Below are 16,433 nucleotides of genomic sequence, written 5' to 3'. Positions count from 1 at the left end.
GCAACAAATGATGCCTAACTCATCATACTCTGTTTCAATGTATTATTCATCTGTCTAAATAATTGTTGTTTGTTCCCTTCCTTGGTGTTCAGCGGATAGTTGCTGCCGGCATGGAGTGAGTTTTAATTCCAGTTATTTGTAGAAATCACACTATCCTCTGGAACATCATCGGCTGCCTGCTGTTTTCCCGCTGCCCTTTTATTTGACAGCATGCGATTCATCATAACACTGGGCTCAGAGGCGTGTGAATTTCCAAATTTGTAAAGCATAGTCCAAAGGTCAGCGTTGAACAGACTGTCTTGTAGAAACTTGGTGGTACTGATGATCTGCCAATGCGCCAGCCTGCTGAATAAAACTACCATTTAGCCAAAATTACAAGTTTATGTAATATGAGGACCAATGTTTGCTAATGCATATCTACTATTGAATACATTGCAATATTGGGAATGTTGATATGAAATCTAACCTCGTTACAGCAGTTAATTCTGCACCCAGTGAAAGCCGTTATTCCTTTTAATAAGCCAATTTTCTATTCAGAGAAAGGCCTTAAAAAGTTTGTAAAAAGCAACGTGATAGTATCCAGTATTAGGACACAGAGTGGGTTATGTATAAAGAAAGACCGGCAGTCTGATTGAGAGGTGTAGTGTGCACTGTACCCTATCAAACAAGGCTAAGTCTTAGCTGGTGCTCTTACCCACCATTTTTTTTAAAGGAAAACGACATGACATTCATGCCAAACATGCCTCCTTTGTCACACAATTACACAAAATAGCTGACAAAATGGCATTGAAACATGACTCCCAGTGTGTTATTCTCAGATTATAAAGACAAAGACATTACTTTTTGTGCACTGTATGGATATATGATTGGAAGAGCCCCATCCATCTAACATGCACTAGGTTTTGCTCATGGGCGGTTGGCTTGATGTAGCTCAGCTGCTGATTGTTTCTTATGATCATAAAGGACCCGACAGGAGAGAGACACAGTGTGATGTTTCATTCAGTGTCTGGTCACAGAGCTATACAACTGGCTGTTGCACAGACCTTCTGTAAATTTCTGAGAAATTAAAAGATAAATTATATGATTATGTGTTGCAATGAGAGAAGTTCAAAGCACATTAAATCCTCAGGTACAGTTCTACAAAACCCTTAAAAAAAAGGATAAATAACATCCATAGAAAAAAAAAGCATTATCTGAAATCATTGTCTAGGCTGTGCACACCTAAACAGGTCAGTCAGTGTGTTTGGTGTAACTTTATAATTCGTTTTTATTAAAAAATGTTTTTACTTTTTGAGATACAGCTGTATTCTCTATGCAGAGCAGCTGTATTGTTCGCTAAGACCTGCACCCGTCAGTCCCGCAGACCTTACGGGTTCAGTGTCAGTGGGTCCTGCGTGTCAGATTCACCTTTCACCTATCACATCTAAGTTATGAACTTAGATGTGATAGATTACAGGTGGATCCTGCGTGTCTGACTCGCTGTCACTGAACCCGTTAGTCCCGCGGCCTGACAGGAACAGGATTTAGCGCTACATAGAGCTGCTCTGTAATGAGAGAACAGAGCAGCTGTATCTCAAAAAGTAAAACAAATTTTTACTAAAGTCTAATTAAAAAGTTACACCAAACATACTAACTTTATATAAAAAAAAGAAAATGCCCATCAAAGGTTTACATAGGCTATCAATATATGATCAGTGGGTGTCTCTCTACCAATCAGAAAAATGAAGGTGGAGTACCCGGCTTATCATAATGTGTCCATACGAGTATGGCTGATCACTAATGCACCTTGGATCTGCTGAACAGTGGGTGTTGCGGGGGTCAGACCTCCGCTGATCATACATTGATAGACTATCACTAAAAATCATTTTAAAGATACCTTTACCAATACAGCCTCGAGTTAGTACTGATAATGTGACGCTAGTGTTTATGATTAATTAAAAGAAAATAACAGATAATTATTGTGAGTAAAATTAGTTTTCATTGGAAATTGTTTTGACAGCAGCAAAAAATGCTTACATATTTGGGACGACTTTATGATTTTGGACCATTTATGTGACTGGGGGAAATCTTGGAAGTATTTGACTGTAAATCAATGAGAAGCCAGGAAAGCGCTATTCTTTAAATGAGTTTTCCCACTATAGAGAGTGATGCCGTATTGCTAAGATATGCCATCACGTCCTAATTGATGGTGGTCCAACAGCCCAACCCCCACCGATTCTCAGTTTTTCCCTGTATAGTGACGCCCCCAGTCACCTGCTGTGCAGGGAACTGATCAGAATGTTATGGCATATCCTAGAGATATGCCATTACATTTTAAGATGGGAATACCCCTTTGATAAGTCTACTACCTTTTTCCTTTCAGATGTACATACTCTTGTTTATAGTGGAAATCTGCCAAATTTTTTCATTTTCATCTCACCGGATAAAACAATGCGCACTTTACAGATCCCCTCTTCAAAGGAATACAGATTGGAGTTCAGCCAGTTGTAGAGCTGATGACAGCGAGTGTGCATGAGTGATATTACCAATGCTGGTTATATTGGCCTAAACAAGGTGCCAGGTGAATGTTTGTGGGATACAAAAAAAACATATTTATGTTATCCTACAATTTATTTTCCATATCGCATTAATTTTAAGAGTTTAGTCAATTTTTATTTTCATGATCCCCTCTCAAAATAACTATTAATCACTCCAGATACATATATCTACAGTATGGTCAGCACTGGCGTTATTTCATATTACTGTCAATCAGGGGCGTTGCTAGGGTCTTAAAAGACCAGGGGCACAAGCCCCGAGACATATATTTACCCCCCCCCGCCCGAAAAATATATATTTTTTACATATATATCGGAGATAGCATATTTATAAGACTAAGGCTCCTATAGCTACTCCGCTGGATAGAACTGGATGCATTGTCTCAGCAGACAGTATCATACATGATAGGCTTAGATACATGGCCCCAGCAGATAGTATCACACATGATAGGCTTAGATACATGGCCCCAGCAGACAGTATCACACATGATAGACTTAGGGCCCATTCAGACGAGCGTGATTCTCATCCGTGTGCTGCGCGTTTAAATAACACAAAGCACACGGACCCATTGATTTCAATGCAGCTGTTCACACATGCGTGAGTTTTGACGCAGCGAGTGTCCGTTAGCGTGAAACTCTGCATGTCCTATATTACTGCATAATATGTTGGTTCCATATAAGTAACTGAAATACATAAATAATAAGTACTTTTTCACGCACCTAGTCGCCCATTGAAGTCAATGGGTGCGTGAAAACCACGGACAGCACACAGACGACATCCGTGTGCTGTCCGTGTTTCACGTATCAATTACATTGGAAAAAAAAAGTGCAAGTGCGTGAAAAACACACGCCACAAGCAACGCAAATTTATGCAAAACACAATGCTCACGACTAGATGTTCGTGTGTTTTTTACGCGCGTAAATCTGTCACACTCATGTGAATGTAGCCTTAGATACAGGAACCCAGCAGTAAGTATCCTTCTACTAACCCTCAGGGGCAAATTTGGCATTTCTGGGGTCCCAAGCAAAGTTATGTCTCGGGGCTCTAAGCAAAGGCACCTGTAGAGAGTTCCCCACACAATGGTGTCACAACCCCCCTGTATATAGTGTCACAACCCCCTATATGGTTCCAAACACAGTACCCTTGCCATACATCCCCGTTGTAGACAGTGCCATGTAGTCCCCTGTAGGTAGTCCCACATATCCGCCGTGACTCAGCAGACCGTATCACATATGATAGGCTTAGATACATGGCCCCAGCAGACAGTATCACACATGATAGGCTTAGATACATGGCCCAGCAGACAGTATCACACATGATAGACTTAGATACAGTGCCCCAGCAGTCAGTATCACACATGATAGACTTAGATACAGAGCCCCAGCAGTAAGTATCCTTGTACTAACATATGTTCACCCCCCCCAAAAATATGTGTGCGTGTATATATATATATATATATATATATATACATATATATATATATATATATATATATATATATATATGAGACAGCATATCTGTAGCACTCTGACCCTATAGCTATGGATAGGATTAGATACAGTGGCTCAGCAGGCAGTATCACACATGATTGGATTAGATATAGGGCCCAGCTCGCTGACATTGCGACTCAAGAGCTGGACCCAGGAAAGGTAAGAATAATAATTGTTTTGCTTTTTTATGTGTAACAAATTTTTTTTCTGTGTTTGTTCTTTTTTGCAAGCTCGGTAATGGCCGCTGGCTGATTGACAGCGTCCATTACTAAGGTGGGGCTTAGTGTTAGCCGGTGCAGAGTCTTGCCTTAGTAATGGACACTGTCAATCAGCCAGCCTCCATTACTATGTCGGTAGTAATAAAGTTTAAAAGAAAATACAAAGACATGGATAAAATATTTTATTGAAATAACCCCCCCCTCCCCCCCACACACACAATCCTCATTAACCATTTTATTGAAAATAAAAAAAGCTGCCATCAAAGTAGTCCTCGAATCCGACGTAGTCCAACGAACGAACCCGTAAAAAACACAAAGAAAACAATTAGTGTGGTAGGTTTAGATACAGGGCCCATGATGGACACTGTCTTTTAGACCATGTATCTAAGCCTACCACAAGGTAGGCTTACATACAGGGCCCCAGCAGACAGTAATCTTATACTGTATAAGATTACTGTCTGCTGGGGCCCTGTATCTAATCCTACTATGTGGTAAGCTTGAATACAGGGCCCATCAGACAGGATCAGACATGGGCCATGTATCTAAGAATGCCATGCGGTAAGCTTAGATACAGGGTCCATGTGTGACACGGTCTGTTAGAGCCTGTATCGAAGCTTACCAAAAGGCAGGCTTAGATACAGGACCCCAGCAGACCATAACGTTACACTTACCTCCTCTTCGGCTCCGGGTGCAGCAGATGTCCCAACACCACCTAGCGTCGTGACATCATCTGCGGCGCACAGTGTCGTGATGTCATGACACGAGAAGATGTCAGGACTTCTGCGCTCGGGAAGGAAGATGGGTAAATATGTTTCGTTACTATAGTAACAGGGGCCCGTGTATTTGATTACATAGGCCCCAGTTACTATAGTAACAGATACGGTGCAGGCGGCCACGGCCCAGTCGCAATTGCGACCGCTACGACCTGAAGGTGGCAGTCGTTGGGGATATGGGGCACCGGGCCAAAGATCCGGGGCTTAGGCCCCAAAGGCCTGGTGCTAGCGAAGCCCCTGCTGTTAATGATTAGTATGCCGTCTATCATAACATAAAATATGTGCGGCTATATTTACGTTGCTGCCATACACGAGGATATTCATGCCCATTTGATTCCTTAAATTCTCCAGAATTAGATGAAAGCCATGTTATTTAAAGTTTGTGTCCTCTGGAAGACTGGCTCCATGTTTCCTATTTCACACTTTTGTGTATTGCTAAGAAAAACTTGGCAAAGCGACACAAGCTTCTGACGTCACAATATGTTGATAATAAACCGTGACAAATTTACCCTGAATTGGCTTCTTGCCATGATTGAGCTGGTGGCGTATGATAACATCAGCTTCTCACAACATAAGTGCCTATAATTTTGGATCACAGAACTAAATATAAACAGTATACACACAAAGTGCAAGCACAAAACACAGAGAACACAAAGATAAACGCTAGGGCTAGCTTTTACAAATTGGAGTCAAGTGTCACATCAATGTTAAAGTTTTAATTAAAGTATTCAAACTAAACCATAGAGCAGTGAAAGAATGTCACATGGCTACAATAGTTGAAAAAAGCCATAAAGTTCAACCAGGCAGGGGGTAAGGAAGAAAATAGTGTAAAACTAAAAAAATTGTGGCTAAGGCCCACACAAACATGCTTTTGCGGCCGCAATTCCCCCGAAAATCCACGGGAGAATTGCGGCCCCGTTCATTCCTATGGGTCCATGCACACGACCGTGGTTTTCACAGTCTGTGCATGGCCCCGGAGCCCGGACCGCAGAAAGAATGGGCAAGCCTTATTACGGCCGTGTTCTGCGGTCTGGGCTCATTGAAAATAATGGCCGCGGCCATGTGCAGAGCCCGCGATTTGCGGACGGCTCGCGGCTGTCACGGCGTGTCAATGAGGCCTTACACTAGTTAATGCAGATGAAATTTAAAAAAAAACTCCTAAAATGTCATGGTCCAATTTGCCCTAAAGTGGAAAAAATGTATTCCTGACACCTAGTGTCAAGCTGGATCAACATATAGCTAAGTACTTAGTAAATTTACATACCTCTTTATATTATTTTCTTTCATGGGATATCCACACCGTTGTTGCAGACATCCTTTGCTTCTGCTAAGAGTCCTCAGGTAGACTATTCCACCCATTCACTGCTCTTACGAAGCAGCAAGAGATTGAAACTTTTTAACTCCCATTAGAGAGGTTGCCATCTTGTCATTTGAGGAAATCTGATAGTGAACAGTTCTTCTCAGTATTTTTGTATAGACCATTTATATATTTGTACAAGTTAATAATATCCTTTCCTTGGGACTGCAAGGAGTGACCATGGTGCCCCATACCATGTCTTGACATTTGGCCCCAATCCACTCCCAATACAGCGGGTGAATTTTGGGCTGAGGAGCTTATGATGCTTAATTAAAATGTTGGTTTCCACTTAGTTATCTTTGCCTTTACTCCTTATATTGGTCTCTCAGTAATCTGCACTTAATTTTCCACTGCCCCTTCCATCATCCACATCACCACTCAGTGAAGATGGCTCCCATCCTGCCTGCTGGGCCACAAAGCAGCTACCAAGCCTGCTACCCTGGTAGCTATGCCATTGCCCCAAGACACACATGGAGCACACTGAATCCTTACAGTATTTTAACACTCTATTGTTTAGAAGATATCTCTATCCATAACAGATTTTTTTTTCTTTTTTTGAAGGAAGAATGTAATTAAAAAAATAATGAGAATTTTTTTGTATCCAATATGAACCATTCAATTGATTTGTGTAGATATTTTCTTCTCTTCAATAGTTTTTATTAAAGTTTTCAGATAAATACAAAACAAATGACTTGACTTCAAAAACTGTATCATCTCATAACCTTGGTATATGACATGCACTTATAATACATCAATTATCATGACGTGTTATCTTTAATCAAAGTACAAACATACTCCTCAGGTACATCAATGTTGGTGTTGTTAGCAGATGTGAGATGACATAAACATAAATATCAAATAAACAACGCATAACAATACTTGCTAGCAGAACCGATATCACAAATACTTGCTCAATTTCTGTGTATACTTTTATTTCAGGGGGGGGGGGATAGTAATAAACCAATTTAATTCTCAACTCTCCTCCTGTCTGGGGTTTCCTCTTCTACTGTTTGGAACAAAGATGAGAGTTTGTCCACGCTATCCAATATTTGTCAAAGGATGAGATTGTACAGTTGCCATGTGCTATCGCCCTTTCATATTTATATGATGTGTTTATAGCTATGACTAGTTCAGCGATTGGGGGAATTCCTACTTGTTTCCAATACCGTGTTATGACAAATTTTGCCATAACTAAAATTTTACAAAACAACCTCCTATGTTCAACAGGGATCGTATCTAATTCCAAGAAAAGTAGGATGAGATGTGGGTTTGGCACAACTTCCATAGAAAATATAACAGACAGTAAATTAATCACCTCTGTCCAATAAATCCTAATATTCGTACACTCCCATAATACATGTATGAGCGAACCTTCCCTCCCACAATTCCGCCAACATAGTGAGGATACATTTGAAAACATGGCGTGTAAACGGTCTGGTGTATAATACCATCGCATATATGTCTTAATTGCTGCTTCTACATGGGATACACATTTTAGTGAAGTATGTATCCACTTAAAGGCTAATATCCAATGGTGGTCTGCAAATGATTTCCCCAGGTCTTGTTCCCATCTTACAATTGGACCATTTCTTTGGAACTCCGAGTGGAATGAAATGGAGTTATATAGATATTTCAACCCCTTCTTCCCGTTATTAAAACCACTCAAGACTGTGAGATTACCTTGGTAAACAAGGTTTGCGTGGCTATGTATAAAATGTTTTACCCTAAGGTATGTGAATAGTTCTCTCTGAGGAATATCGTTCGCAGACCGTAAATGCTCAAAGCTTATTATTTGGTTATTTTGGAACAATTGTTCACAGGAGGTCAGTCCCCTAGCTTTCCATCCCTGGAGCGTCATATGTGGTATAGCGAGTTCTAAAAAATCTAATTGCAGATACGACCTAGATATAGGTAGTCTCTGTGTTGCATGGATGTGTAAGAATGTCCAGCATGTCAGAGTAGTCTTGGTAAGGGGGGAAATTTCAGTCGGTAGTGGTATGTCCCATAGTGCGAGGAAGAGAAGTGATTTTAAACTACCTGACCTTAAATAAGATGCCTCCATGTCCACCCAATGTTTCGGGCTGTCTTCCTTCCACCACGCCCTTGCTTGGGCCGCTACTGTCGCGACATAATATCCAAATATGTTGAGGACTCCCAGTCCCCCTGCTCCTTTATCTTTGGTAAGAATGTGAGAAGCCACCCGTGGTTTATTTTTGTCCCAAATGAAGTCCATCATGATACGTTGGATGCGAGAGAAATAAGATACAGGAATATGTATGGGAAGAGTTCGAAATAAATATAATAATTTTGGTAGGAGAAGCATTTTAAATGCGGCAATTCTGCCCAGCCAGGATACCTCTACTTTCATCATTCTATCTAATTCTTCCTGAAACATCTGTATCAGTGGTATGTAATTCACTCCAAATAACTTTTTGTGTGTGGCTGTCAATGTGAGGCCTAGATATGTGATTTCCATTGCGTTCCATTGAAATGGATATTTGGACTGGAGAAAGTGTAGGGTTTAGGTATTAAGATTTAGGGGGAGACTGCTTTATACAGTCCATTGCAGCTTCTAGAGATGTCTCCGGCTCAGACAGGGATAAAATTACATCGTCTGCATATAAGGACACTGTGTGGGTTTTCGTCCCTACTTGAATACCCTTTACGTCTTTATGTGTTCTGAGTAGTTGTGCTAGTGGTTCGATGGACAGCACGAATATGAGGGGTGATAATGGACATCCTTGTCTGGTGCCATTCGAGATATCGAATCCACCTGAGAATACTCCATTTGTGTAGACCTTAGCAGATGGTTCCGAATATAGAGCTTGGATGGCCGACAGTATACTCCCTGAGAAGCCCATGTGTTCCAATGTAGAAAAGGCGTATTTCCAGGAGACTCGATCAAATGCTTTTTCTGCATCTAACGCTAATAATACCGCCGGGATGTGTTTACTTTCAATGTGGTGTAGTAGACCTATCACCCGTCTTGTGTTGTCCGAACCTTGTCGACCTTTTATGAAGCCAGTCTGATCGTCTGTTATGAGGTGTGGTAAAATGGGAGCCAATCGGTTCGCTATTAATTTGGCATAAATTTTCAGATCAATATTCAGTAACGAAATGCGCCTAAAATTTTTTGGTTGATCATTCGTTTTTCCACTTTTGGGCAGCGTAATTATGAGTGCCTCTTGATTTTCCTTAGGAAAGGATCCTGAGGATTGAGCTGCTTGGAAAAATCTGGGTATGGGGCAAGGATTTTATGGAATGTTTTATAGTAAGCGTTAGTTAGACCGTCGCGACCTGGTGCCTTATCTGGTGGTAAGGATCTAAGAATGGCAGATATTTCCGTTTCTGAAATTGGAGCATTTAAACTATTTAGTTGACTCGGTGATAGTTTTGGTAGGGGAATGTCCTTTAAAAAATTTCTGATGTCGTTTTCCCTTGGTTGTGATGTGAAGGGGTCTCTGTTGATGTTGTATAATGTTTCATAAAAATCCTTAAATTTATTAGCGATATCCACTGGATGTGTAATTTGAGCCTGCGTATTCGAGTCTATGAGGTATGGTATTCTAGATTTTTGATGATGGTGTTTTAGACGTGCTGCTAGTAATTTGCCCGCTTTGTTATTTTGAGAATAATATCTCGTTTTAGTTTTGCGTAAAAAAAATTCATATTCAGAGATCATAGTCAATCTGAGCTCCTGGCGCAAGTTATGTAAATTGGTGGCTTGTATAGGGGAAGGAGCTGTTTTATTTAGTGTTTCTAGTTCGTGGATTTGTTCCGTTAGCTTTGTAATGTTGCTTAGACTTATTTTCTTAGCAATATGTCCCACCCGTATTAGTGATCCCCTTATGAACGCCTTATGTGCATTCCAGAGTGAGTTGATATGGATTCCACTTGTATCATTCATCTCAAAATATTCCCCCAGATCTCTAATTATATCCAGTTGAAATTTAGAGTGGGATAATAAAAACGGACTACATCTCCACATAAATGCGGGATTGGAATTATGATATTCTTTTAAGGAAAGCGTTATAGCTGCGTGGTCGGACCATTTGATAGTTTCTATGGTAGCTTTGTCCATAAGGAGTAAGAGTTCCTTATCTATGAGGAACATGTCAATTCTGGAGTAACAATTGTGTGGATTAGAAAAAAAGGAGAAATCCTTCTCTGTACCATGTTGAATCCTCCAACTATCATATAATTCTTTGTTCCATATCAGTTTCCTCAGAGATGTTTGGTCTATTCTATTGCCAGATGTGGAGTCTAAGGCCATGTTCATTACCATATTGAAATCTCCGCACAATAATATTTTACCTTCTTTAAATTTCTCTATAATCCTGAACATTTTATGTAGGAAATGTATTTGACGTGTATTAGGTGCATACAATGCTACTAAAGTGTATTTAACATTATTAATTGAGCAAACTAACAAGATAAATCGACCATTGGGGTCTATGTGTACTTTTATCTGTTGAAATGCTACTGAGTTCTTAATAGCCAACATAACTCCCCGGGATTTGCTCTTATAGTGAGATTGATATATATGTGGGAAATTATGGCATTTGATACGATGAGCATCTTTAGATAGGACGTGAGTCTCCTGCGCACAAAAAATATTGCACGCTAGTGTTTTAACCTCTGCCCACATAAAACTCCGTTTCTGTGGAGTGTTAAGGCCCTTGACATTTAGGGATGCAAACTTAATAGTCATGGTTTAAAGCAATAAATGTGTTAACAGTTGATATTACTTCTCCTACTGCGCAGTATCTGTACAGATGGAACCCAAAATTCTCGCATTTAACTATGGGAATACAGGTAATAAATGCAAATATATACATTACATGTTCATTCAATAGGGATGAACTCCAGGTGGTGTTGGTGTGTTCTGGTCTGCCAAGAAGTAAGAGCTGTATACTTCTCGAGAGAAGGTCATGTCGGATTCTGTATTCATGAATTAGTTCTGCAAAGCAAAAAACTGTAGAACAACAAACTCTGTATAACAAACAGACATGGGGGGGAAAAGTCAGCCTGAGGTCGAATCAAGATGAATGCCTTGAGCACCAGCGAATTCCGGTCACCTCCATTCTGGAATCTTATGTCTGTCAGTGGTGTGCGGATCTATGCCTAGCTACCTTCTTCCATTCCTCCATAAGGTGTTGTGGAGGCTTACTCGTTGGATTAGTTGGGTGCTTAATCTTGATATTCCAACGATGTAGAGTCTCTTCACCTTCCTCCAGAGTGTTAATTACATGCAGGACATTGTGGCGTTTGACCAGCAGCTTAACAGGAAATCCCCATCTGTATAGGATTTGGTGTTCTCGGAGTGACATCGTGATTGGGGTCAGTTGTCTGCGCAGTTGTAATGTCGCTGCTGAGAGGTCGGCAAATACAGAAATCTTTTGGAATTGTGGTGGTCTCCCTTCTTTCTTTCTGGTCGCTTCCATCAGTTTTTCCTTGATATGGAAGAAGTGTACGCGCGCTAGTACATCTCTAGGAATATCTGCATCAAGATGTTTCGGTTTAGGTATACGGTGTATACGATCTATGATCAGGTCACTCTGTGAGCATTCCGGGACCATGCTTTTGATAAAGTGTTGCGCAAATTTATTGAGGTCTTGAGGTAGTATGTCTTCAGGGATCGCCCTGAATTTGACGTTATTACGTCTCGACCTGTCCTCCATATCAGCCATTTTGGCTTTAATTTGAGTAACTTCTTCTGCCAGGCCATAGTGAGCATCTACTACTTCATTATGAGAGGAGGTAACTTCTCCCATCTTGTTTTCTAAGTGCAGGACTCGCTGTTCCACTTCTTGCATGGAAGTAGATAGTGGATGAATAAGGCCTGCCAGGCTAGTGTGCAGAGACTGATGTAACGCTTGCAACATGTTTCTCATCATGTCTACTGTTACTGGGTCTGTGGATGCAGGTAGGTGTCCCAAAAAATCAGGTGTCTCTGTTAGGGATTTGTTAGTGGTAGTTGGAAGATTTCTTACCTCCTCTAAGCGATCGTCCGCCCTGTGTTGTTGCTGGTGCAGACGTTCTGAGCTATCACCCAGGGGAGAAGATGGCGCCGATCCGACAGCACCTCGTGGAGTGAAGCGTTGCGATCTTCCTGTTCTGGTAATCCTATGTACCTCCGCCTCATGGCGTCGAAGGCTCCCAGCCAGAAATCCCATCCCCGGACTCCCAGACGGTTCCGAGCTGTGTCTGGTACGTATGGGGGTCCTCTGTTTCCGACTTTGAATGTATTCTGGCGGCGCCTCAGATGTCGATGAGTCCGCATCTTCTCCGTCCTTCTCCCCAGACGACTGGCGGGGGTAAAAGTCAGTCAGTTTTGCCGGTCTTGCCGCCGATTTCTTCTTCCTTGGCATCTTAGGAGTGAGAGGATCCACTGTGAGATTCTTTATAAGTGTTTGAGAGGTCTTGTTATCTTTGTTTGCCGTTAGGGTGCAGGAGCTCTCTGTTCAGACGTCCATCTTCCTCAACAGCCAGGCCACGCCCCCGTGTAGGTATTTTCTTATCTGTAGTTGGCTGAAATCTTCAGAATTCATTCTTATCAAATGGTCTTTACATTGGCACTTTGAAAAAGAACATTTGGAGTATGACATAATCTTAAACAGGGTGCTGAAAGTGAGATTTTATTTTTACTTCTGTATACCACGGGTCACTAGGCCTACTGAAAACAAAAGGTACACTAAGGAAGATGGAGATTTATTCATTCAGGTAAGAGGACTGCATACAATATGTTTGTTGTTTTTTACGTCATGTGCGAAAAACATAAAAAAGTACAATGGATATACATTCAGTTAGCATTGAAAAGACACCCCCCTGTAGCTTTGTTAAAAAGTAAAAAATGTGATCCATATCTAATGCTCCACCTTAGACAGTCCTAACTCCCACACCATCCTTGACCATTAAAGGAATTCTGAATGTAGAAAATACACACATCAAGAACAATCCCAGCAATGCTTCTCCTAATAACCTCCTGTCCTTTGATCCTATCCTGTCTCATATTACAATCAAAATCCAAAAAAATATTTGATATGTGTAACAGAAGATCAGCCATTTTTCTTTTCTTTCTTCTCACACCAGACCTGTCCCTGGCTGTAAGGCTTTTACCAGCAGCAGGAGCTCTCCCCCACTGCTCTACCTACACTAGGTTCAAAGCACACTAAGCCCCAACCTCAAAAAAATGAAAGGAAACCGGAGGAAATAAACACCTTTGTAAGATTTCTAGAAGACTGTTTTTAGATCATGCAGAAAATCCTAGAGACAAACCCTGTTGGGCATTTTTAGACTTCTGTTCTATTTTATAATTAATTTTTAGAGTCAGTGTTCCTTTAAGAGAGACCAGTCTCCTGCTTATGAAAGCTCATCACGTTCTACTTAAAATTCCATGATGCATTCAGACTTTGTTTGCATACATTAGTTGGAAAACACATAGCAGAGCTAAATATGTCATTTAACTTTTTCTTTTTTGCTGAGATAATATTACTTGCAGTCCTTTAGAAGACCATTGTTAAAACATTGCAATCACTACTGGTGTAATGATTGGGGTAGGGAAACGGACAAGTGAGCCCTAATCTACCCGCCACTCTGTCCCTGCCTACTTGCAACGACCCGCCCTAGGCGACGGGGTTCAACTGGGCGGCGGTCCCTACGCTCAGTAAGTGCACGAGACAAACAGACAAGGGTACACAAAGCTAAGGGAAATGGGGCAGTTGCCCACGGCAACACCGTGAGCAACAAGAGCGGTGAACGAGTCGAGTCAAACCAGGAGTGCACGAGGTAACAAACGCAGAGCAGGAGAGTAGTCAGTAAGCCAGGGTCGGTATGGAGCAGGATCAAATAGTTAGAAGCTGTAGCTGGGCCAGGAAACCACACGAGAAGAATCACAAGCAAAGGAGGAACAGGAAAGGCAGGATATAAATAGACAGAGGGCGGGAGCTAGCTCCGTCTGGCCAGGCTGCGATAGGCTCTCCCACTCCTAAGCCTGCCATACTGAGTGGTGGAAGATGGAGTCAGTCTCACAGACATAGAAGCAGGTGCAGACTGATTACCTATGGGCGTATACACAGAAGTTGTGCCTGGCAGATCCTTTACAACTGGACTACATGATGGCTGCTTAAGTCTTTGCCGCTCATGAACCTATAGTCGGAACCATATTTTATATAATCAAACTAGAGTCTTATCCAACATAGTAATAATCTAAAAATTCAGCTACATCAAATATATATTTAGTAAGTCTTAAATAGAGACTTTTGCACCCTTCTTCTACTACATGATTTTAAACCAGTCCTGAACCGGAGCAGAAGACGGCCTTCCCCATAGTGCAGCCTCTAAGATGGCCTTCCCCTCAGGGCAGCCTCTTCTGCCTAATTGAAAATCTAGGCCTGATTGGAATAATACCATGAGTTGTGCCATTTAACAAACTCAACTCTTCTGTATCTGTACTTCCCTTTAACCACTTAAGGAGGCATCTATTTAGGACCATGCAATTTCATTTCATTTTCATATCATCGCACTCCAAGAGAAATAACTGTAATGATGGGGTAGGGAGACAGACAAGTGAGCCCTAATCTACCCGCCACTCAGTCCCTGCCTACTTGCAACAGCTCGTCCTAGGCGACGGCGTACATCTGGGCGACGGTCCCTACTCTCACTATGTGCACGACAGACAGACAAGGGTACAAAGAAGCTAAGGGAAAAGGGGCAGATGCCCACGGCAACATCGTGAGCAACAAGAGTAGTGAACGAGCCGAGTCAAACCAGGAGTGTACGAGGTACCAAACGCAGAGCAAGAGAGTAGTTAGTAAAGCCAGGGTCAATATGAAGTGGAGGACAAATAGTACAAGCAGCAGCAGCAGAGCCAGGAAACAAGCAGAATCACAGGCAAAGGAGAAGCAGGAAATGAAGGTATAAATAGACAGAGGGCAGGAGCTAGCTCCGTCTGGCCAGGCTGTGATAGGCTCTCCCACTCCTCAGCCTCCCAGCCTGAGTGGTAGATGAAGGAGTCACTCCATCAGAGTTAGGAGCAGGTGCAGACTGACTAACCACGGGCGTCGACACAGAAGCTGTGTCTAGCAGATCCTTTACAATAACGTTTTTTCTTTTTCTGTCGATATAGCTGTACTGTATGTGGGCTTGTCTTGTGCATGATGAGTTTTATTTTTTGCCACTATTTTTGGATGCATAAAACTTACGGATTAGGTTTTATTAAAAAATTTTGAGGAGGAGTGAATGGGAAAAAAAAGCAAATGCACCATAATTGTTTTTTTTTTTCACCTTGCATAGCTAATATTTTAACTGTATTCTGTGGGCCATTGCAATTGTGGTGATACCAAATGTCTATTTTTTTAATGTTAAACTATTTTAAACCCTACCCGCACCACAACGTAATAGCACTTTGTGGTGGGGATGTAATATTTGTGCGGGCACAGCCGTTAAGCCCGCTCTGTACGCAGCGGGTGTCAGCAGCTGTGTATAACAGCTGACACACACCCGGGACTAACGGCCATCGCGCTGTTCCTGGCCACTTAAACTGTTAGATGCTGTGATCAATCACGATCGCAGCATCTAACCCGATCGGGGGGTGCCGATGGTAGGGGGACTAATAAAATGTGTAAAAAAAGTTTATTAAAGTTTTTAGTAGTGTAAAATATATATATATATATATATATATATATATATATATACACATATATATGTATATTTTAAAAGTTCAAAAAACCTGCCTTTTCACATTTTTCCTCTGAAGTAATGTAAAAGATATATATACAAAATTGGTATAGCTGCGTCCATAATGTCTGAACTATTACAATATAGCATTATTTAACGTGCATGGTGAACGGCGTAAATAGAAATTAATATAAAACGGCAGAAACACTTTTTTTGGTCACTTCATATCCCACAAATTTTTTTATAAAAAGTGATCAAAAAGTCTCATGTAGAATGGTACCAATAGAAACTACCACTCATCCCGCAAAAAATAAGCCCTCATACCACTAAATCGACAGAAAAATAAAAATGTTATGGCTCTCAGAATATGGCGACACAACAC

Source organism: Rhinoderma darwinii, chromosome 3 (genome assembly GCF_050947455.1).
Source record: "Rhinoderma darwinii isolate aRhiDar2 chromosome 3, aRhiDar2.hap1, whole genome shotgun sequence".
In the NCBI taxonomy this organism is placed as follows: Eukaryota; Metazoa; Chordata; class Amphibia; order Anura; family Rhinodermatidae; genus Rhinoderma; species Rhinoderma darwinii.
The sequence above is the reverse complement of the archived record's forward strand: the minus strand, read 5'-3'. Positions refer to the sequence as shown.